This window comes from Balaenoptera borealis, assembly GCF_965194805.1.
Source record: "Balaenoptera borealis genome assembly, chromosome: 8".
Taxonomy (NCBI): Eukaryota; Metazoa; Chordata; class Mammalia; order Artiodactyla; family Balaenopteridae; genus Balaenoptera; species Balaenoptera borealis.
Window position 1 is genome coordinate 48,655,932 of NC_138865.1, and position 25,497 is coordinate 48,681,428.

The 25,497-nt window shown below is 34.9% G+C and overlaps 1 protein-coding gene and 1 long non-coding RNA gene across 3 annotated transcripts in view; one reads left to right on the top strand and one right to left on the bottom strand.

The window, feature by feature from the left end:
• The window catches only part of LOC309632767 (uncharacterized protein), a 1,168,925-nt gene that overhangs the window by 604,937 nt on the left and 538,491 nt on the right, over positions 1 to 25,497 (top strand). The gene's annotated exons all lie outside the window — the stretch shown is intronic.
• Positions 1 to 25,497, bottom strand: part of LOC309632783 — a 664,345-nt gene that overhangs the window by 109,807 nt on the left and 529,041 nt on the right. The gene's annotated exons all lie outside the window — the stretch shown is intronic.

Below are 25,497 nucleotides of genomic sequence, written 5' to 3' on the forward strand. Positions count from 1 at the left end.
ACTAGGTTCTTCATGACTTTTTTTTTTTTTTCCTTTCCTTAGATTCCATATATATGTGTTAGCATACGGTATTTGTTTTTCTCTTTGTGACTTACTTCACTCTATATGACAGACTCTAGGTCCATCCACCTCACTACAAATAACTCAATTTTGTTTCTTTTTATGGCTGAGTAACATTCCATTGTATATGTGTGCCACATCTTCTTTATCCATTCATCTGTCGATGGACACTTAGGTTGCTTCCATGTCCTGGCTATTGTAAAGAGAGCTGCAATGAACATTTTGGTACATGACTCTTTTTGAATTATGGTTTTCTCAGGGTATATATTCTTTTTCTGATATACATTTTACCTCATATTTATATAGCTATTCCAGTTTTTTTACCTTTATTTTTGTGTGATATGTCTTTTCCCATTCTTTAATTTTCAGCAAACTGTCTTCAGATTATAGGGGTTGTCTTGTAGAGAATTTACAATTGGGTCTTGTTTATGTTCAATTTGACACTTTCTGCTTCTTAATTGAAATGTTTAAAACATTTACATTTAATGTAATTATTGATATGGTTGAACTTTAATTTATTACCCTCTTTTGTGTGTTCTATTTTTCCCATCTATTCTTAATGTCTGTTTTCTCTTTTTTAGCTTTGTGCATTATTTTTAAAATAATTCCACGTATTTCCTTTATTCTTTTCAACTGCTGCTTTAGGATTTAATATATTGCAGTCCACTTTCAAATAATAGTATACCACTTGTATAAGACCTTTAAAACACTCCACTTTCTCCATTTTTCCCTTTTGTGCTTTCACTATACATTTTACTACTACATATAACCCACAAAATGATACAGTGCTAATATTTTTCATTTAAACTGTCAATTATCTTTAAAGCAAGTTTAGAATAAGTAAAAGAGTTATAGTCATACATATATAAGTTTGTCTGTCCCAAAGTTTTAATCAGTAACTTTTCTAAGGAACATTATTTTGTTTTAGTGAGAAATTAAGAGTCTGAAGTCTGGGTGCTAGGGTGCTCATTGCTACTGTGTTGGTTATTATAAGATTTTTTTTCAAAGAGTGAGATGTTTTAGTTTTCTATTCTTTCATAATGATTATCACAATCCTAGCAGATTTAAACAATACATATTTTATATATACAGTTTCCATTAATTACTTTGCATGGATACAATTGTCAATCTTTTTTTTTTTTTTCTGTATTTCTCTGTCTACTTTTAAGAGCTTCTCTTTTTCACTGATTTTCAGTTATTTGATTGTTAGTATTCTATGTCTTGTTGTTGTTTTCTTTGTGTTTATCCTTTTTAATGTTTGATGGCCTTCTCACATTTGTGGTTTATTATTTTCATTAAATGTGGAAATATCTTGTCAGTTATTTCTCAAAAACTTGTTTCTGTCTCTATTTTGGGGATTCCAGTTACATGTATATTAGACCATTTGACATTAGCTCACCTGTAAAAAAGGCTCTGTTCACTTTTTTCAATCTTATTTCTCTCTGCTTCATTTGGATGTGTTCTGCTGTATGTCTTAAAAGTTCATCGATCTTTTCTCCTGAAATGTCTAATCTGCCATTAAGCCCATATATTGAATTTTTCATTTTAGATATAATATTTTTCATCTCTCTTAATTCTTTTTGGTTCTTTTGATACCATTTCTCTCCTCATCACATCTACATTTTCTTTTATGTAGACCTAGACTAAGGTGCGAATCTTCTGAGGTCTCTACTGAATGCTAGGCTATAGTCATACATTGCCTATTCTGAGTATAATCAGTTATTTCTCTAAGAAGCATTAGCTTATTTAGGAAAAAATTAAGAGTCTGCACTAGATGTTAGAGTGCTTGTTACTCCTGAGTTAGGCATTGTTTGTAAGTTTTTAAAAAAAGGGAGGCGTATTCATTTTTTATTTCTAGATAATAAATTATCACAAATTTAACTTAAAACAATATATATTTCTTATTTCATAGTTTCTGCAGGTCAGATTTCTGAGCCTGGCTTGGCTTGGCACTTTGCTTGTGTTCTCACAAGGTGCTTGTGTTCTCACAAGGTTGCAATGAAAGTAATAGCCCAGCTGTATTGTCATCTGGAGGCTCCAGTGGAGAAGAATATACTTCCGAGCCCAGAGTACATTCGTGTTTTGGAATCCATTTTTTGCAATTGTATGACTGAATGCCCCAACTTTTTGCTGGCTATTTACTGGAAGCTGCTTTCATGTTCTAGAGAGTGTCACAGTTTCTTGCCGTGAGAACTTCTCCATCATGGCCACCCATTTCATCAAACCGGCAAGAAGAATCTCTCAGTCTGTTAAGATGGAGTCTGATATAATCATGGGAGTAACCCTATCACATTTTCCATGTAACATACTCTAATCAAGGCAGTATATCCAGTAACCTTTGCCATATTCTTTTAATGAGAAACAACACAGATCCCTCTCATTCTTGGAGACAGGATTACACAAAGGTATAAACATCAGAAGTGAGAAATCATTGTGCATCTGTCCAATACTGAAAACTAGAATTTTTGTTGAAATAAGATAGACTGCAAGTTAATACTAATCTATCTTATTCAAATTCAGGAGTACGAGAGTTTTACTTCATTCATACATCTTAGATTTGTACCTCCTCTTTCCTATGTCCAAAATCCAAGTTCTCAACAACATAATTTTCAGTTGTCTTTATATCAAAATCCATGTACAGCAAGCTGAGAATAACAGTACCATCAATATGATGTTCAAAAGTAGCTTAAGGATTTTTTTTCCTGCATTATTTTATTCTTAAAATATGCCACTAGGTGTATTTGTCAAATCATTGTCTTTTTAATTGAGATGTCATTGACATATAACATTATGTTAGTTGTAGGTTTCCCATATAACGATTTAATATATGAATGTAGTGTGAAATGATCATCACAGTATGTTTAGTTAACATCCATCACCACACACAGTTACAAGCTTTTTTTTCTTCTGATGAGAACTTTTCCCTTAGCAACTTTCAAAAATAGAATACAGTGTTATTAATTCTAATCACAAATCATTGTCTTTTAACTACATTGGTGTAGTTTCTGCAAATAAGTATACAATAAAGCCTTTTTGTTTCACTTTAATTTTTAGGATATACTTTATTTTTTATTTTGTTTTTTATTTTGTATTGAGGTATAGTTGACATAAAATATTATATTGGGTTCGGGAGTGCAACATAGTGGTTTGATGTTTATATGTACATTATGAAATGAAGATAAGTAACTATCTGTTACCATACAAATTATTGCAATATTGTTGGTCTATGCTATACGTTACATCCCCATGACTTATTTATTTTATGACTGGAATTTTGTAACTCTTAATCCCCTTTGCCTATTTCATCCATTCCCCAACCCACTCTCCCCTCTGACAATTACCAGTTTGTTCTTTGTGTCTATGAGTGTCCTTCTTCTGTCTCTCTCTTTTTCTTTTTTTTTTTTTTTAGATTCCACATGCATGTAAAAATATGCAGTATTTGTCTTTCTCTGTCTGACTTACTTCACTTAGCATAAAACCCTCTGGATCCATTCATATTGTCACAAATGGCAAGATTTCATTCTTTTTTTATGGCTGAGTAACATTCTATTATGTATATATACCACATCTTCTTTATCCATTCATTTATAGATGAACACTTAGGTTGCTTCCATATCTTGGCTATTGTGAATAATGCTGCAGTGAACATAGGAGTTTATGTATTTTTTAGAATTAGTATTTTTGTTTTCTTTGGAAAAATACACAGAAGTTGAATTGCTAGATCATATAGTAGTTCTATTTTTAATTTTTTAAGGAACCTCCATACTGTTTCCCATAGTGGCTGCACCAATTTACATTCCCACCAACAGTGCACAAGGGTTCCTTTCTCTTTCCATCCTCATCAACACTTGTTATTCTTTTTTTTTTTTAATAAACTTATTTATTTATCTATTTTTGGCTGCGTTGGGTCTTCGTTGCTGCGTGCAGGCTTTCTCTAGTTGCGGTGAGCAAGGGCTACTCTTCTTTGCGGTGCGAGGGTTTCTCATTGTGGTGGCTTGTCTTGTGGAACACAGGCTCTAGGTGCACGGGCTTCAGTAGTTGTGGCACACGGGCTCAGTAGTTATGGCTCACGGGCTCTAGAGTGCAGGCTCAATAGTTGTGGCGCACGGGCTTAGTTGCTCCACGGCATGTGGGATCTTCCCGCACGGGCTCGAGCCCATGTCCCCTGCATTGGCAGGAGGATTCTTAACCACTGTGCCACCAGGGAAGCCCTTTCTTTTTGATGATAGCCATTCTGATAGGTGTGAGATGATATCTCATTGTGGTTTTGATTTGCATTTTCTTTTAATTAGTGATGTTGAGCATCTTTCCATGTGTCTGTTGGCCATCTGTGTACTGTCTTTGGAAAAATTTCTATTCAGGCCCTCTGCCCACTTTTTAATTGGATTGCTTATTTTTTTGTTTTTTAATATTGAGTTATTTGTATGTTTTGGATATTAACCCATTATCAGATGCATCATTTGCAAATATCTTTTCCTTTTCAGCAGGTTGTCTTTTTGTTTTATTGGTGTTTTTTTTTTTCACTGTATGAAAGCTTTTTAGTTTGATAGAGTCCCACTTGTTTATTTTTGCTTTTGTTGCCCTTAATTGAGGTGACTGATCCTAAAAGATATTGCTAAAACTGATGTCCAAGTGTGTACTGTCAATGTTTTCTCCTGGGAGTATTATGGTTTCACATCTTACACTTAAGTCTTTATTTCATTTTGAGTTTATTTTTGTATATGGTATGAGAAAGTAGTCAAATTTCTTTCTTTTGTATGTATCTATTCAGTAGCAATACAGGCCTACCACAAGAAACAAGAAAAATCTCAATCTAACATCATACCTAAAGGAACTTGAAAAATAAAAACAAAGCCCAAAGTTAGTAGAAGGAAGGCAATGATAAAGATCAGAGTGGAAATAAATGACATAGAGACTTAAAAAATAGAAAAGATCAGTGAAACTAAGAGCTGGTTCTTTGAAAAAATTAAACAAAATTGATACATTTTTGGCCAGATTCATCAAGGAAAAAAGAGAGGGCCCAAATAAAACCAGAAATTAAAAAGAAGTCAGAACCAACAACCAGAAATACAAAGGATTATAAGAGATTACTACAAACAATTATACACTAACAAATTGGACAACCTAAAACAAATAGATAAAATTTTAGAGACATACAATCTTCCAAGACCGAATCAGGAAGAAATAGAAAATCTGAGCAAACCAGTTACTAGTAATGACATTGAATCAGTAATCAAAAAACTTCCAACAAACAAAGTCCAGGACCAGAACTTTCACAAGTGAATTCTACCAAACATTTAAAGAGTTAATACTTATTCCTTATCAAACTATTCTAAAAAATTGAAGAGGAAGGGTCACTTCCAAGTTTGTTCTATGAAGCCAGTATTACCCTCATACCCAAACCAGACAAAAATACTACGAAAAAAGAAAACTCCAGGCCAATATCCCTGATGAATATAGATGCAAAAATTCTCAACAAAATACTAGCAAACCAAATTCAACAATACACTGAAAGGATCATACACCAAGATCAAGTGGGATTTGTCCCAAGGATGCAAGGATGATTCAGTATCCTCAAATCAGTCAATGGGATACATCACATTAACAAAACAAAAGAAGAAAAATCATAAGATCATCTCAATAGATGCACAAAGAACATTTGACAGAATCCAACATCCAGTTATGATATAAACTCTCAACAAAGTGGGTATAGAGGGAACATACCTCAACATAAAAAGACCATATATGACAAACCCATAGCTAACATCATACTTGGTGAAAAGCTGAAAGCTTTTCCTCTAAGATCAGGAATAAGACAAGGTTGCCCACTCTCACCACTTTTACTCAACATTGTATTGGAAGTCCTAGCCACAACACTCGGACAAGAAAAAGAAATAAAAGGAATCCAAATTGGAAAAGAAGAATTAGAACTGTCACTATTTGCAGATGACTTAATACTGTATATGGAGAACCCCAAAGACCCCACCAAAAAATGTTAAAGCTAACAGATGAATTCAGTAAAGTTTTGGGGTGTACTTTAAAATATTTATCTTGTTTTATAAATACATAAAATTTGCGTGACTCCAATGTCAAACCTATAAAACATACATTGAAAGAATTAGTCTGTATTCTATCCCTTGCATCTCCACTATTAGCAGTCACCCCCATTTCCCTCCAACCCTCCATCTACTTAACCACTAATATACTTTCTGTTTTTATAGATTTGTTTATTCTGGACATTTTATGTAAATGGAATCATATAATATGTGGCCTTTTGTGTCTGCTTCTTTCTCTTAACATAATGTTTCCAAGGTGCATCCATGTTAGAGGATAGTTTAGTACTTTGTTCCTTTACACATTTTTATTTTTCCATTTTGCTGTTTATGGACATTTAGGTTATTTCCAGTTCTTTCACAATTATTTTGAATAATTCTATGAAATTTGTGTATAAAATGTTTGCACAGACATACGATTTCATTTCTCTTGAATATACATACCTCATAGTGGAATTGCTGGGTCATGTGGTAACTCTAGTTTTAACTTTTTGAGGACCTAACAGACTCTTTTCTAAAATGACTGCAGCATTTTACATTCCCAGCAGCAGTGTATGAGTGGTCTGATTTCTCCCCATCCTTTTAAACACTTTTTACTCTCTGTATTTTTGACTATAGCCAACTTAAAGGTTATAAAGCGGTATCTTACTGTGGTTTTGGTTCGCATTTCCTTGATGGCTAAGGATGATGAGCATTTTTTTCATGTGCTTATTGGCTATTTGTATATCTTCTTTATAGAAATGTCTAATCAGATTCTTTGCCCACTCTTTACCTACTTCTTTTACTCACTTCATATCACCATTTTTTAAAAACTTATCTGCTATTATTTTTAACGTAAGAAAATACATATACATAAATATGGCCTTTTCCCTTCACACATAAACAGTAGTTTGTGATATACAGTGCACTCCACCTTGCTTTGTTTAGTTAATAGTTATGTTGATTGTTCTATAATTGCATATAGAGGTAGTCTCATTTCTTTTTTTTTTTCTTTTTTTTCATTTCTTTTTAAAGCTATGTACTGCTGCATTAGGAGGGCATGCCATATTTTATTTCATGGTATACTCATACTATATTTAGTTAGTCCTCTATTTTTTGAACTTTTTATTTGGGTTATTTCTAATTTGTGTGCCATTTCAAATAATGATGCATAGAAGAACTTTGTGTACACATCTTTGTATTTGTTTTCAATATGTCTCTGTGATAGATTTCTAAAAGTAGTACTTGTAAATCAGAATGTAAATAAATACATACTTTTTATAGATGTTTCCAAATCTCTTTACATAAGTGTTATGCCATTTTTTATTATCTCTAGTGAGGCATGAGAATTCTTGTGTTTAAAGAACTTTATCCAAAATTATGTTGTCAAGTTTTGGATTTTTTCACTCTAACAGGAGAGAAATGGCATGTCAGTACAGTTTTAATTTGCACTTTGTTATGGTTAAAAGCCATATGCAATTAATTTTCTATGAAAAGGCTTTTTGTATTTCTATCCTATTTTTTCTTCTGGTCTGAGACACAAAAACAGATTTTTTTTTTTAACAAGGTCATTTGTAGAGATGTGGATGGACCTAGAGTCTGTCATACAGAGTGAAGTAAGTCAAAAAGAAAAAAACAAATATTGTATATTAACTCATATATGTGGAATCTAGAAAAATGGTACAGATGAACATATTTGCAGGGCAGGAATAGAGACTCATATAGAGAACGGCCGTGTGGACCCAGTGGAGGAAGGAGGGGTGGGATGAATTGGGAGATTAGGATTGACATATATACACAGCCATGTGTAAAATAGATAGCTAGTGGGAACCTGCTGTACAGCACAGGGAGCTCAGCTCGGTGCTCTGTGGTGACCTAGATGGGTGGGATGGGGAGGGGGGTAGGAGGGAGGTCCAAGAGGGAGGGGATATATGTATACATGTAGCTGATTCACTTTGTTGTACAGCAGAAACTAACACAACATTGTAAAGCAATTATACTCCAATAAAAAAAGTAAAACAAAATGCATTATACACAAAACATTTTTGTTTACTGTTATGTGTAAACCCTTACACATAGGAATCTTCCATGTCTTGTTACTATCCTAAGGTGACAGTTTCATGAGAAAGTTACTTACAGTTTTTCCCATTACAAATGGTTGCATCATTGCTTGTAAGAAATAATGTTTCGCCTTCGTCCCTGGAAATAATTAGGGACATTTATGGATTAAAATTAGTTTTCCTCTTTGAGTCCTACTTAAATTCATAAAGTCTTTTTAAATTCATCTTTTCTTTATCTGAGTCTGTCTTCATGGGTCTTTTTTTGGATAAGAATTTAACATAGCAAAGGACAAAATAGTATCATTTGGGAAGTATGTCTTTCTGGAAAATTGCTAAACTATTCCAAACATATAGAAATTCCTGAAAACACAATCTAGAGTTTTGTTACTACCTGTAGCACAAAAGTATTGGTGGCTCATTCTTAGATATTGGTATTAGAATGTCTAGATAACATATTCAGAAGGGTGGAAAATAACTATAAATTTTACTAGTGCCCAATGCAAGTTCTTTCTGAAACAATTAAATGATGAGAATGATCTTTATTAACAAATCCTTTATTAATGATCATAAAGTTATTTTAAAAGATGGTTTCAGTTTGAGCAGTTAGTAGTTGCTACTGTAGGGTAATTTCTCTTATATAGCTTTTTTTTTCCCCATGAGATCAAGTACATGGATGTTCTTGTGTATGAATATTGGGGTATTTTCCAAAGGGCTAATCTCAATAGAGGATATGTTAGTAAGAAAAAATTTAACTAAAAACTTCAAATCTTGGTTTAATACAGTTTAATACAGTGTTTATTTCTTACTTCCACAAGGTCTAATATATATTTAGTTGCCCTTTATATTTTGTAATCTACATCTTGAATACATGTGTTCAAGGTCAGCTTGGTAGGGGAAGATAAAAATAAAGGAAACACACTGGCTCTGAAATCTTTTGGCCCTAAAGTGAAACTCATCATTTCAGCTCACAACTAGTTGACCAGAAGTGGTTATGTGGCCTCAATCTAACTGCAAAAGAGGCTGGAAAATATAGAGGAGTACATAGATATTTGATGTGTCCATAGGGCTGAATCATAAGAAAAACCTTTTTTGCACTGAAGGTCAGGAATCTGAGGATTGTCTTATGGCAATTGAGAAGAAATAGGCTTGGAAGATGTGGAAAGGAGAAGAAAAAGGAAGTGTCTGGAGAAAGAGAGAGAGCCCCACCAACATGACAGCAGGCCAACTCATATTGAAGTCATAAAACAAATAAGAAATCCCCTATTTTGGTGATTAAGTGATAATTTTCTGGCAACAGTTATATCTGGCATTAATTTTAAAGTCATATTTTGCTTTATGCTATAATTATTTTTAATTACCCACAAATATTCAGTGAAGATACTACAGAGAAACAGCCTTGTGTTGTTGGTAGATAATCATTTAGGGAAAACACATGGAGAAAGATTCCTTCAAGTATGGCATAAAATGGTGTGGAAAGAAAAATTCTCAGAAATTGAGAAAAGCCATGAAAGATAATTAAAATCTAGCTTTCAGGGGAGCAGAGTAAGAAATTTCAGGAGATCATAAATTAGCCCTTTCCTGACTCTATAATCGTGGCAGAAAAGTATGGCACTGAGACTTCTACCCCATGGCAAACATAATGTTCTAACCATTTAAAGGTGAGAGTGACGCTGTAAGGTTGGAAGATTCAGGATCTTTGTGGTTAAACTGATAATACTCCATTTATTGACTTCTTAGTATTCAGTAAAAATTATGTTATGTAATTTACAGGTTATCTAATTTAGATCGAACATAGTAGATACTAACTTTTCTATTTTATAGATGAGATCCCTGAGGCTTTGAGAGTTGAAATAACTTGCCCAGAATATATATGTAGTAAGGGGAAGAGGGAGGATTCAAATCAAGACGAATGCCTTAGGCTCTGTTCTTTTCTTATTTCACAGTATATGCAGATTTGAAGAGTTTTTGCCATCAGTAGAGTCTGCACTTACTGGAACTTGGTATTTGTAAATAACAGATATCAAAGGCACTCACTTACATTGGTTAAGAAACTCAAAGGACTACTATTGTACTTTCCAAAGTGTTGATCAGATCAGTTCTAGATTTACTGTGAACATTTGTAGATGTTTGAAGCAGCATTTTCCTTGATAAATAAGATATAACTGCAACTAAACACATCCTAGGTTCATGATGCGTCTAATTAGGCAAACACACATGTAGCTGTTGAAGGGGAAGAATTAAATGTCACATTAAAAATATTTAATGGCTGAAGTTAGGATAACATAGAATGCTTGTTCCAAGGCTTTAGGAGCCATACTGTCCTAATTCTTCACCTAAAGAATTCACGCTTGAAAAAAGCTAATCTATGGAGAAATCCTTTTACAAATTGCTTGATTCCAACCAGCTACCAGAGGAATAAGCAATCTGTTCCTGCATTAATGGGCTGTTACCTAGAGGAAACACTTAGGCAAGATTGCAAGCTGTCTTTTAAAAATTCTGGTAAGCAAAAATGTCAAAGAGGCCTGATTTTACCAAGTTGGCCTTTGAATCCTAAACTGCTTATTAACACTTATGTGTTTGGAACACACGTAGAGCAAGCAGCCTATTTCTTTCATGTGGGACAATTAGCTAAAACCAAAACCACTAACTATGTGGTCCTTTGGTTGGGAAACAGAAGTTCATATGTTGCTTTAGCATTTAGTGGGCTATGATAAAGATCTATTATGCTTGAATGAGCAATTTTTTGTTTGCTGTTGACTGCTTTATATTGAATACTAGTCTCTTCTTTAAGAATGCTTCTAAAAAGATAGATAAGTTTACATATCAAGGAACACTTGCTGAAATCCTAGTCAGCTCCATTCTGTTTTATAGCGCATCACCTGTGCTGACCAAAACTTGCACTTCTAAACTCCATTATATGTTTTAGTAACTATATATTCATTTAAGAAATATGCTGGAATAATTCAATTCCAAAAACATATATGGTTATCTTCCATTTCCGGTGAGGCATGCTCTCTAACACATAAGAAAAAGTGATTACTTTATAGAAACCACAAAATGCTCTCTTAAGTTACGAAATCTTCTTGAGGTAACATTATCCTTTTTCTTCCCTGAGCAGAAATAAAAGCTATATGTAAGCAATATTAAATGTGTTGCTAAGTTTTAGTAAAAAAAAATTCAATTAAAAAAAAAAGGTAAGGCTGAGCAATCAATTTATATCTGGTTCAGAGCATGTTACAAATACCAAGAGATTTCAAAGTGTTGAAATGAATCACAGAGGCATTCATGACTGAGTAGCAACAGGGAATGATATAAAATAAGTTCCCAGCTTGGGGTTTTCTGTAGGTTTCTCCCTTTGCCGTGCAATCAATCATGTGCAGTATTGCATTCTTTCCATTTCCGCATTCATCACTGTACTGGCAATTGCGCTGGGAAATTGAACAGAGCAGAGGAGGAAAGGAGTCTGGCTGGACTGTTTAGTGACATAGGTGGCAGGCCTTTTCCTTTGAACTTGAGGTTGGGGTTCCATTTGGTTTAGAGATGAGTTTACAGCCATAGACACTTTAACATGTGCTTGGGAAAATTCAAACATTCTTGCTAAAAAAGAGTGCAAACCCTTAATAAGGGAATTCTGGTATGATAAAGCAAATTGTGTCCAAACATGGGGTTTTAAGAACATTTGTGTTTAGGATCTAAGCAAATCCTAGGATCATCAAAGTACATAGTAGTACAAAGTACAAAGTACAAAGACATAGTAGATTCAATTTATTTAGCATCCACCAAGTGCAAAGCTCTGTGCTGGATGTTTGGGAGGCTACAAATTGTCTCTTTTCAGGAGTGGGAATTCTTCAAGACATACATGAAAAGTTATTTTGTGACTCAACTGAGTCTGTAGCAAGGGCTAGATGAAGGCTCCAGAAAAATCAATGTCATAGGTCTTTCCAAGAAGAATTTGGAATAGGGAAGACTGGGAATGTTTGATGGAAAGCATGAGAAAAGTGGCTAGAAAATGAGCAGAGGGAAAAGGAACAGAGGGAGGAGTGACAACGTTCATGCCCAAGACAGGGTAGGAACCAACCTATCTGGAATGGGGGTCTTATCGTAGCCATGCTTTGTGAGTATCTTATAGGTCACAGGGACTGGAGGAAGACAACTGCATGTAACACAGAAGATTTACATCTTCTGAAAAGAAAATGGTAAAAGTTCGTTGCCAGAAAACTTTGAAAATACATGGCCTTCCACCTATGAGATAGTCGGTGTACTTCATGTATCCAGACTAGTAATGCTGAGCATATGATGTGAGGCTGGAGAGAGCCTAGGCTTAGTTAGGTCTATTATTTTCTCCTACACGACGTGTTTGCTTATGTTTATTTTACATGTGAGAAATTGATCCGTCAATTAATTTTGATGTATTCTAGCCATTCATTTTTGTAGCAATTTAATGTTCACTCTTGGGTGACAGATTGTATTTTATGAAAGTCATTTGGTACAAGAAACTATTTTCCTTTGAAAGTATATTGGAGGAATCAGTGGCTCAAGGACATGTCTCTAAAATCTGCTAATTCGAAACGGGATTATAAATGGCAACTAGGGGGCCAGTAGCCTCTTATATTACTAACTCTGATATAAAGTTTGGAGTTTCCACTATGAATTCTGTTCCCAAGTTTCAACTTGGTCTCTTTTGGAAGTACCTGGATATGGTGTTTGTTGATACAAAGGAGCCCACTTAGATTCTGGTTTCTGAGAGAAGAAACTTATACTTACCCAAACAACTCATAATCAAAATGTTCCAGAATGATTTTCTGTCATCTTCTTGTTTTTATGATTGGGGCAACTTGAACAGAAATAGGAACAATGATGTCATGCCTGGGATTCTGAGTTCCTGAGTTTCTCAAATAGGTACATTATAATAAGGAACTTACTTTCTTTAGACAGACCTCCTAGATCAACCTGGTATTAAGGAACTTTCATTTCCCGTTCATCAAGAAAAGAAGGGATAGGCTGTTGGCCAGAGAAAGAGTTAACTTGGCTTTATGCATGCTACTGGCTGCTGGACATGATATCCCTTAATTGTTATGCAGTGTTGCTAATGAAAGTTATACAAGCAAATTTTTCTTTACATTAAAAAAAAATCTAATTTATTTGGTTTCTCTGTGTCTAAAAGACCCATTGTATATTTTAAAAATAAACTAACTCAGTACTAAATGCATTACTTTCATAATCTCAGAAAAGTAGGAAGAAGGCTCTGGTAAATTCTGTGTTATTTTTGAATGTATCTAAAATGACATTAGAATTTCATTAATATGACATGACTCATATAGACATGTATCTTAGGGAAAAGTGAGAAGAATGCCACCCACGTTGGGATTTTTGGCAGCACAGGGATATTTGAACTTCTATATGAAATTACCAGTTTGTGATATTCATATGTTATTCCTCTTGGTTAGTTTCAATTCAGATAATTCCTATAGCAAGAGAGCTTATTCTTACTTTCAGAGAAACTCAGGAGTAATGAGAGAGATAAAGAGTATTATGAAAATAATACTCCAAAAATAAATTTCCTTGGTAATTTGTGTGAGGGTTCTATACATGAACTGATGTCAAGGCATTTAGGTTATTAATTTTCTATTGATTTTTTCTGTAGTTTAAGATTAGATATTTAAGAATAAATAAAAGATATATAGGTAATTTTTAAAGTCTTAATTTTGATTTCCTTGAGATCTAATTATTCTTGGGGAAGATTCCTATACAAAGTTGAGATGTGAGGTATGTTATTAAGGAAATCAATTATTTAAGTAATATTTTGGTTGAGTGATATTTTTGTTTCCAGTATTATTGATTTAAGGGAAATCTACACATGTAGAGTGAGATGGAAACTTGGGGAGTTTTACAGGCAGTTTGGGTCAAATTGATACTTTTCTTAAACTACATAAACAATGGTTTATATCCTCAACATCATAGAGCAGATGTTCCCAAATAATGCCTCTGGGATATGTGAGATATTCATAACAATATAGGAGATACCTTTTAAAAATCTCACGTTTAAATGACTTTCAGAACACAACTTACATAGTTGAAGACTTATTTTCTTTAAAACTTCTCAGGTATTTTAATATACACAAGTACTTTGGGACTTTCTGAACAGGAGACAGTGTCTATTAGAAATAATAGTGGGTTTTGATAGCATTATAAAGGTTTATGGCCAGGAGACACAAGAGTGTCCTAAGTTGGCCTTGTACTAATCACATTTTCTCTCTGCAAGAGCCCCAGAGGAAACTGTACACAGAATAAGCAATGACAATAATAAATAGGAACTCAAAGTACCATCTTAATAATGTGAATGCCTGATACTCCAATGAAGTCTCTTAAGTATACTGGTGAAATACATAGGAATACATGATTTCTGTTCATTTACCCAAGCTTACCAATGTGATTCTATTCATTCTAAGACCAATATGGCCAGCTGAGCCAGGCTGCAAGTGAGGTTACCATCCATTTAAATGAAAATAGGAAGTAGATGACAGAATATGGTGGACTTGCTCTGAGTGAATACTGACATATTTCCTAACTCATTCCCTGAAGGGAATGTATGCAAGAAAGAAAAGGAGAAAGGCCAGAGAGTGAGGTCGCCAGTCTGAGATAACCTAACTCACCAAACTGTATGGCAGGAAGTGCTGTAACAAAGAAACACACAGAAAGAGAAAGAAAAGCAAGAGTGTTAGGTCCAAAGAAAGGACCCAGGCTGGTGAACCTGCTCACCTGCACCAAAACAGGTGCTAAAGCACACGGTGCCACAGGTGCACCCTTTAAAGCATCATTCACCCAACCCAGTAATCAGAGAGGTTCAAATAAGTATTATGAAATCTGTCCAATCAGAATAATAAATCATCATCTTTGGAGGAACAGGGAGGGATAAGGGAAATTAAGAAAAAGGAGCATCCCTCAGCCCTACAGATTCCTCATTGGCCAAACTTATTGACCAGTCTGTGTGGGTTTTTTTGTTTTTTTTTTAAAGAGAATCTCATAAGGATCAACTTTTAGAGAAAATACTTGAGAAAATGATGCATTACTCTGTATACATATCCTTAAAGCAATTGCTAAAATGAATGAGTCTACGTAAGTGGTAAAATACAGAAGAACTTGCCCTCCTTTCCTTTAGTAGTATAACAATAATACTTTTCAACTAACTGGGGATTTTGCGACCTGAAATTTGAAATGGTGTAGATCAGGAAAAGTCCCCATCTTTCTAGGAATGGGTAGTAGTAGAACCTCTCCTGAATCAGTTACTTTGATGCTGGGTATATGGAGGATTTATGAAGCTGAACATAGGGAGGAATGCGTAAATGCAGAAGAGCATCTAACCACTTCTACTACTGCAAAGCCTATTGAAGTTAACTGGAATAGGAGAGGACACACACGTTGCATGGTTTAGGCTAGATGACTGTGTACATTACCTTCAGTCTAGGACAGCTGTTTTATCAGAGGACAGTTGTTTATAATGTTAAAGGCTACAACTGCTTTTGTGATTGATTTAGGGTCCTGTTTAGAGTGTGCCTGCTAGGGTAAAGAAAAATTGGCCTCCTAAAACCATCATCACTTCCTTTGTTATTTATTTACTGTTTTTACTATTCATAGTAAAGAATATATTAGTACAATTTTTCAGTTAATTCTTAACTTTCTTGAAGAATTGAAAACTAGCTACAGTGGACACACTATTTGTTTTTTATGTACCAAAAGCAAGTTCACCTTGTGAGTATTTTGTTTGTATGGTTTTCCATTTCCTTGCAGTTCTGGATAACCTTCCATCAGCATATTCTTTGAAATGAGCTTGAATTATTTGTTCTATATTTTATATTGAACTTGGGCTCCTGTCTTCTGCAAACAAATGACTTGTTCACATATTGTTTTTGAAGCACAATTTGCATTTCTGTGAACCAGGGATTAGGCATTGTGTGTAGATTAGGAATAATTTATGTCTAATTAATAATTGATGTTTTTCCCTATTCTGACTGAGATTTTGCTCTGCATAATATGAGAAGAGCAGAGTACTCCCTAGTGATGACAAGAGAAAGCATTTTTCAAGTACAAAGAACACTAAAACATTGAAATCTGCTGCAATGGGATTTTTAACTACTTCACTGCTAAATAATGGAGACTGTTGGATCCCAGATTTTTTGTCACTATTCTTGTCTTTTGAAATTAGAAAATGTGTGCATGTAATAATGCCGAAATTCAAAATTCAAAAACTTGGTGACCTCACATATCTAGAGGGTACCAATAAACTTGAAAAGGACACTGAGAAGACCTCAGGGCAATCAGAAAAAGAGGCAACAAAGCTCAAACACTAACACTCACTAATTTTTGTCAGGGGAAAGTCCCTCAGGTGCTCATTTAAAGCAATTAATCTATATATAATGTTTTTAAATGGGCTTTTTAAATTTAAAAGAAATTATAGACTTACTGTAGTAATTCCAATAATACAGAAGTATTTACAGTAAAAAGTAACTCTGCTGCCTCTCCTACTCCCATTCAACTTCCCAGCAACAATAAGTATTAATTATTTCTAGCCTCTAAAATTCAACATGCCTATTTTATTTCTTAGATTAAAACATCCAATTAGAGTTGCTGAGAAAGGCACCTGGAAGGAATTAGAAGCCCTAATAGTCTGTCTATGAGAGTAGAAACAAAAATACAAAGCAAAAAACAAACAACCAAAAAACATATTAACACAGTCACAAATACTCCAGAATCATGACAATCTGGAACATTTAGTTTACACCAGGTTTCAAGCAGTACTTTTAAATGAAGCATTGCAAGAATGTGTTCAAATGAGAGAAAAGTCATCTGACAGCGTTTTCCACAGTGTGGGGATTAGAGCTCATTACATGCAATATGTTTAGCACAAAGAATACACCAAAAGTCTCATTACTGTTACAGTAGATCTACCTAGCCTCTGCTTTGCTTCTTTTGTTTTAATGCTTTCATCCACCCAACATATCAGAAACCCACATTCATAGCCACGTCAAAATGCATCCCAAAATGTTAAACTGCAATATAGAAACATATTAATATTTACTGCCATCTCCTGTACGTTCACCTCTCTGTCTTTCACTCCCTATACTTTGTTCTTAAACCTCATGAAAGCACCCAATTTCTTGACGTTTTTATTATCTTCCAATCCACCACCTGTCTGATGGCTTCTGTGGTTTCCACCACTTGGGTTTGACTCTGTGTAACGAAAGTCACTCTCTTCCGATTGACCAAGAGGACCTTAATATTCCTCCCAATCTGACTAAAGCTGGCTTCCCGAGTCTAGGTCCCTGACCTTCCTTTTTCTAGAGCATTTACATAAGAAAACTTAAAATTATAAATTCTTTCAGTGCCCCTTTGAGATTTAGATCTTTTATAATGCTTTTTGCCTGTTGTGCTACCCAGGAATGTCTTTCTCTAGGACTTGGGAGCCATTCCTTTGATAATTAATCCTCATCAAAGATACTGTCCTTATCACCCGGTCTGTGGGAGAGTAAATCTTGATCAGTGGGTACCTTGCTTCACGATGTAAAACTGTCTCCTGTCATGAAAATATGAGAAAGTATCCTTTTTCTTTGGCTACAGCCAATTAGCAAACAAAGGTGGTCTAGGATCCCCCTTCCCTCAGAGGAGTTGAGTGAGTTCAGACTGAGCTCTGGTCTCTCTCCCTTATTGCAGTAGTCTTGAATAAAGTCTTTCTTGCCTATTTATCTTTGTTTAGTGCAGTTTTTGTTTGATACCATCAATGTATTGATCCACTTTACCTTCTGCTTTTCCAATTCCAACCCTCATATCAAGTCAGTACTTCACCTTCTCTACTGTTACATCAAGGTTGTTTTGTATGACTATAGAGAATTAAACAATCTTTTTCCCATTTACATGGGAGTTTTCCCAATTTTACCACTGTCCTCAATCTAGATAGTTGTCAGCTGTGCCAATACTAGATATTTACACTTATAAAAAACTTTGTCAATTTGATAGCATGAATAGCATTTCAAATCAATTTCATTTCTTTCTTCCTTACATATTGCTGCTATTGTGATCTCAAATATATATATATATATATATGTGTGTGTATGACAGTGATACTCTTCTGTTAAGACCTAAATTATTCCCACTGCCTTTAATGTTAACAAGTTAATTCTAATTTAGAAGAGGTGTTCTATCATTTAACCTGCCCATATCACAATCTTTACCTTTCACCACCTCCTACAGTGTAGTCTGTGCTCTAGTCATACTGATTGATTGACAACTTATTAATGTTTCAGAGTGTTTTCTGTCTTTGGCTTCACTGACACTATTCTATTCCATCATGGGTACACTCATTCATTCACTCATTCATTCAAAGTTTTCTTAGAAATATTTATTAAGCACATATTAAAGGTCTATCCGAAATTTTCCATCTATTTGTGCCTGATGACACTATCTCCTTTTTCAAGATTCAGCTTAGTGCATAGTCCATAAAGCATTGTTAACCCTCCCTATAATGTTGAATTAACCTCCTTCCCTTTTTCCCGACTCTATTACATTCTTCTATAACATAACATGTAACGTTTTTGGCACTTGTTTACATGCTTAAGGACTAAAGAACCAGAAACTACTTTGATTCTAAAAAAAGTAGAATCAACTACTTTGATTCTATGTTTTAATGGGTGGAGGAACAACATTGTCTATTCTGACTAAATTTGAGTTATTTTTGTCCCTTTTTTGATTTAAATTAATTAGTTTGAATGTCTCTACCTATTGGTTTAGTGCTGCATATACAACATCTCTGACATGTAATGCTCTTATATGCTTGGCTTTGACCCTTGGTTAATGACCTTATTGAATGGTCTATTCCTTATATAAAGACATGATTCAAGTACTTCATAAGATGGTCTGTTGAGAAAAATGTCCTTGAACCTGTTTAATCTTTGAAATAATTATATTTCACAAATAATTACAGAAACATCTTGTCTAACAAGAGCCCTCCATGCATGAATAATTCTGGATATATAAAATTTTCCAATAGCTTAGCACTTTAAATACCCAAACTTTAAAAATGTTCTAGTGAAAGAAAATATTTTATGTATTTGTTATATATGCCATTTATTTTAATTAGAATTTATGGGATAGAGCTAATATCTTCTAATATTTTGTTTACCATATAGGATCATCATTTTGAACAGCCTGTGACATAAAGTTCTGGTACTTTCAGGAGCAGCTCAGTGTTTTAGAACTGTGAGCCCTCTGGCTGCTGCGTGCACATCCTGCCTTTCATACACTTTCTCTATTTTGATAATACACTGCTTTTTGGAAGCTTGAAAACCATATACTCTAGTTTGTAAAAGTTTTATGTAAAACAATAGCAAGGACACACTAACACTTTGGCCAGTAAAATTTCTGATAATGATACTACCTGCTCAGAAGTCAAAAAGAAAAAAACTATTATCTTACGATTAGTATTTGGGACTACGATGGTTTCATTTCTTGGATAAATGAGCTCTTGGTAGGTAAACTAATTTTTATGGGTTCTGATATTGAGATATTAGCAACAAAAATGATTCCTTACTATACAGTAATGTTTTACGATAGCTAATTCAGATTAGAAACACCTATTTAGGTCATTTTTGAATCAAACCTGGTACACTATGTATTTAGGTTAGGGGTTAGTTATTATACATGCAATTAGGATGATCAGAAAGAGAACTTAAAAAGAGCCTGTCAATGGACATCATCAGAATGGGCATCACCAGAAAATCTACAAACAACAAATGCTGGAGAGGGTGTGGAGAAAAGGGAACCCTCTTGCACTGTTGGTGGGAATGTAAATTGATACAGCCACTATGCAGAACAGTATGAAGGTTCCTTAACAAACTAAAAAGAGAGTTACCATATGACCCAGCCATTCCACTACTGGGCATATACCCCTAGAAAGCCATAATTCAAAAAGACACATGCACCCCAATGTTCATTGCAGCACTATTTACAATAGCCAGGTCATGGAAGCCACCTAAATGCCCATCGACAGACGAATGGATAAAGAAGATGTAGTACATATATACAATGGAATATTACTCAGCCATAAAAAGGAATGAAATTGGGTCATTTGTAGAGACGTGGATGGACCTAGAGACTGTCATACAGAGTGAAATAAGTCAGAAAGAGAAAAACAAATATCATATATTAACACATGTATGTGGAATCTAGAAAAATGGTGCAGATGAACCAGTTTGCAAGGCAGAAATAGAGACACAGATGTAACATGCATATGGACACCAAGGGGGGAAAGCGGGGGTGGTGGTATGAATTGGGAGATTGGGATTGACATATATACACTAATATGTATAAAATAGATAACTAATAAGAAAAATAAGAAAAATATATAAAAAATGTATAAAAATAAAATAAAATAAAATAAAATTCAAAAAAAAGAGTCTATGTACTTAACCTCCCCTAAACTTGCTAATAATCTGAAATTAAAGGCTAAACATCAGTTTTTGTATTGCACATGGTTCTTGTAAAACTTGGCAATATCCCTAATTTGATATCTTAAACAATATTTGCAGTTTTGTCTCAGTAAAAGTTAATTGATTTGGAGAGCTGGAAATTTTACACTATCATAATCTCTTATTGACTGTCACATATTCAACAGTTCTGGGTTGGTGAGGAAAATAGTTCAGTGGGTAGTATGGTCAATTTTATCAATTCCAAAATCGAAAATGAGCATAAAAAGGAATTGTCTGTTTCCTGACTTTTCATAAGTGAATTGTGTATAATGCTAAGAAGGACATCCAACAAACCAGCATTTCTTTAGGAGGTCTCTTGAGCAAATGTATCTGGGTAAGGGGAGAGTGTTAGGGGTGATGGGGCTTCAGAACATTCTGTAGAAGCACTCATAGATTCAGTGCATGTCATGAACTCCTTCTAAAACTGCAGGACTGTACTTGAAGGGAGGCATCCTGCTATGTGAAATATTTTAACTGACAGGGGTCAGGAGGCACAAATAACATTTTGACTTGCTATTATTACAGAGAAAATATTTGAATTTAAAAGTCAAATGTGAATTAGTGGAGGGATAGGATCAACGTGGCAGTTAAGACCTCTCATCTCCATCCCCTTCCCAACCTAAACACTAAAAATGACAGATGATATTGACATAATTATAGACATAAAAATAAAGCTGATCATGAACAGTGCCTGGAGGTTAGGGGCACCAACCCTTCCATGCAGTCAAAAATCCACAGTATAACTTTATAATGAGCCCTTGGTATCTGCAATTCCACATTCTCGGATTGTGTAGTACTGTAGTATGTATTTATTGAAAAAACATCCATGTATAAGTGGACCTGCGCAGCTCAAACACATGTTATTCAAGGGTCAACTGGGTAGATATATAAACATAAGCATAGAAAACCAGTGTACTAGCAATGGAGACAACCCTAAAAGAAAGCCCATACTCATCTGTTACTCTCTTTTTTTTTTTTTATTAACATCTTTATTGGGGTATAATTGCTTTACAGTGTTGTGTTAGTTTCTGCTTTATAACAAAGTGAATCAGCTATATGTATACGTATATCCCCATATCCCCTCCCTCTTGCGTCTTCCTCCCACCCTCCCTATCCCACCCCTCTAGGTGGTCACAAAGCACCTAGCTGATCTCCCTGTGCGATACAGCTGCTTCCCACTAGATATCTCTTTTACATTTGGTAGTGTATATATGTCCATGTCACACTCTCACTTCATACCAGCTTACACTTGCCCGCCCCCGTGTCCTCAAGTCCATTCTCTACAACTGCGTCTTTATTCCTGTCCTGCCCCTAGGATCATCAGCACCATTTTTTTTTTTTTTTTTAGATTCCATATATATGTGTTAGCATACAGTATTTGTTTTTCTCTTTCTGACTTACTTCACTCTGTATGACAGACTCTAGGTCCATCCACCTCACTACAAATAAATCAATTTTGTTTCTTTTTATGGCTGAGTAATATTCCATTATATATATGTGCCACATCTTCTTTATCCATTTATCTGTCGATGGACACTTAGATTGCTTCCATGTCCTGGCTACTGTAAATAGTGCTGCAATGGACCCTGTGGTACATGACTCTTTTTGAATTATGGCTCTCTCAGGGTATATACCCACTAGTGGGATTGCTGGGTCATATGGTAGTTCTATTTTTAGTTTTTTAAGAACCTCCATACTGTTCTCCATAGTGGCTGTATCAATTTACATTCCCACCAACAGTGCAAGAGGGTTCCCTTTTCTCCACACCCTCTCCAGCATTTGTTGTTTGTAGATTTTTGATGATAGCCATTCTGACCAGTGTGAGGTGATACCTCATTGTAGTTTTGATTTGCATTTCTCTAATGATTAATGATGTTGAGGATCCTTTCATGTGTTTGCTGGTAATCTGTATATCTTCTTTGGAGAAATGTCTATTTAGGTCTTCTGCCCATTTTTGGATTGGGTTGTTTGTTTTTCTGATATTGAGCTGCTTGTGTATTTTGGAGATTAATCCTTTGTCATTTGCTTCATTTGCAAATATTTTCTCCCATTCTGAAGGTTGTTTATGGTTTGCAAAAGCTTTTAAGTTTCATTAGATCCCATTTGTTTATTTTTGTTTTTATTTCCATTTCTCTAGGAGGTGGGTCAAAAAGGATCTTCCTGTGATGTATATCACAGCCTATGTTTTCCTCCAAGAGTTTTATAGTGTCTGCCTATGTTTTCCTCTAAGAGTTTTATAGTGTCTGGCCTTACATTTAGGACTTTTAATTCATTTTGAGTTTAATTTTGTGTATGGTGTTAGGGACTGTTCTGATTTCATTCTTTTTTTTTTTAAATTTATTTATTTATTATTTATGGCTGTGTTGGGTCTTCGTTTCTCTGCGAGGGCTTTCTCTAGCTGCGGCAAGCGGGGGCCACTCTTCATCGCGGTGCGCGGGCCTCTCACTATCGCGGCCTCTCCTGTTGCAGAGCACGGGCTCCAGACGCTCAGGCTCAGTAATTGTGGCTCACGGGCTTAGTCGCTCCGCGGCATATGGGATCTTCCCAGACCAGGGCTCGAACCCGTGTCCCCTGCATTGGCAGGCAGACTCTCAACCACTGCACCACCAGGGAAGCCCCTGATTTCATTCTTTTACATGTAGCTGTCCAGTTTTCCCAGTGCCACTTATTGAAGAGGCTGTCTTTTTTCCATTGTATATTCTTGCCTTCTTTATCAAAGATAAGGTGACCATATGTGCATGGGTTTATCTTTGGGCTTTTTATCCTGTCCCATTGATCTATATTTCTGTTTTTGTGGCAATACCATACTGTCTTGATTATTGTAACTTTGTAGTATAATCTGAAGTCAGGGACCCTATTTTCTCCAGGTTTTTGTTTCTCAGGATTGCTTTGGCTATTCGGGGTCTTCTGTGTTTCCATACAGATTGTGAAATTTTTTGTTCTAATTCTTTGAAGAATGCCATTGGTATTTTGATAGGGATTGCACTGAATCTGTAGATTGCTTTGGGTAGTATAGTCATTTTCGCAATGTTGATTCTTCCAATCCAAGAGCATGGTATATCTCTCCATCTCTTTGTATCATCTTTAATTACTTTCATCAGCGTCTTATAGTTTTCTGCATACAGGTCTTTTATCTTCTTAGGTAGCTTTATTCCTAGGCATTTTATTCTTTTTGTTGCAGTGGTAAATGGGTGTTTCCTTAATTTCTCCTTCAGATTTTTCATCATTAGTGTGTAGGAATGCAAGAGATTTCTGTGCATTAATTTTGTATCCTACTACTTTACCAGATCCATTGATTAGCTCTAGTAGTTTTCTGGTAGCATCTTTAGGATTCTCTATGTATAGTATCATGTCATCTGCAAACAGTGACAGCTTTACTTCTTCCTTTCCGATTTGGATTCCTTTTATTTCTTTTTCTCCTCTGATTGCTGTGGCTAAAACTTCCAAAACTTTGTTGAATAATAGTGGTAAGAGGGGACATCCTTGTCTTGTTCCTGATTTTAGAGGAAATGGTTTCAGTTTTTCACCTTTGAGAACGATGTTAGCTGTAGGTTCGTCATATATGGTCTTTATTATGTTGAGGTAAGTTCCCTCTACGCCTACTTTCTGGAGAGTTTTTTATAATAAATGGGTGTTGAATTTGTCAAAAGCTTTTTCTGCATCTACTGAGATGATCATATGGTTTTTATCCTTCAATTTGTTAATACGGTATATCACATTGATTGATTTGCATATATTGAAGAATCCTTGCATTCCTGGGATAAACTCCACTTGATCACATTTTAATGTGTTGTTGGATCCTGTTTGCTAGTATTTTGTTGAGGATTTTTGCATCTATGTTCATCAGTGATATTGGTCTGTTGTTTTCTTTCTTTGCGACATCGTTGTCTGGTTTTGGTATCAGGGTGATGGTGGCCTCGTACAATGAGTTTGGGAGTGTTCCTCCCTCTGCTATATTTTGGAAGAGTTGAGAAGGAGAGGTGTTAGCTCTTCTCTAAATGTTTGATAGAATTCACCTGTGAAGCCCTCTGTTCCTGGGCTTTTGTTTGTTGGATGATTTTTAATCACAGTTTCAATTTCAGTGCTTGTGATTGGTCTGTTCATATTTTCTATTTCTTCCTGGTTCAGTCTCAGAAGGTTGTGCTTTTCTAAGAATTTGTCCATTTCTTCCAGGTTGTGTATTTTATTGGCATAGAGTTGCTTGTAGTAATCTCTCATGATCCTTTGTATTTCTGCAGTGTCAGTTTTTGCTTCTCCTTTTTCATTTCTATTTCTGTTGATTTTAATCTTCTCCCTTTTTTTCTTGATGAGTCTGGCTATTGGTTTATCAATTTAGTTTATCTTTTCAAAGAACCAGCTTTTAGTTTTATTGATCTTTGCTATTGTTTCCTTCATTTCTTTTTCATTTATTCCTGATCTGATCCTTATGATTTCTTTACTTCTGCTAAGTTTGGGGTTTTTTAGTTCTTCTTCCTCTAATTGCTTTAGGTGTAAGGTTAGGTTGTTTATTTGAGTTGTTTCTTGTTTCTTGAGGTAGGATTGTAGTGCTATAAACTTCCTTCGTAGAACTTCTTTTGCTGCATTCCATAGGTTTTGGGTTGTCGTGTTTTCATTGTCATTTGTTTCTAGGTATTTTTTGATTTCCTCTTTGATTTTTTCAGTGATCTCTTGGTTATTTAGTAGCGTATTGTTTAGCCTCCATGTGTCTCTATTATTTTACAGTTTTTTTCCTGTAATTGCTATCTAGTCTCATAGCACTGTGGTCAGAAAAGATACTTGATATGGTTTCAATTTTCTTAAATTTACCAAGGCTTGATTTGTGACCCA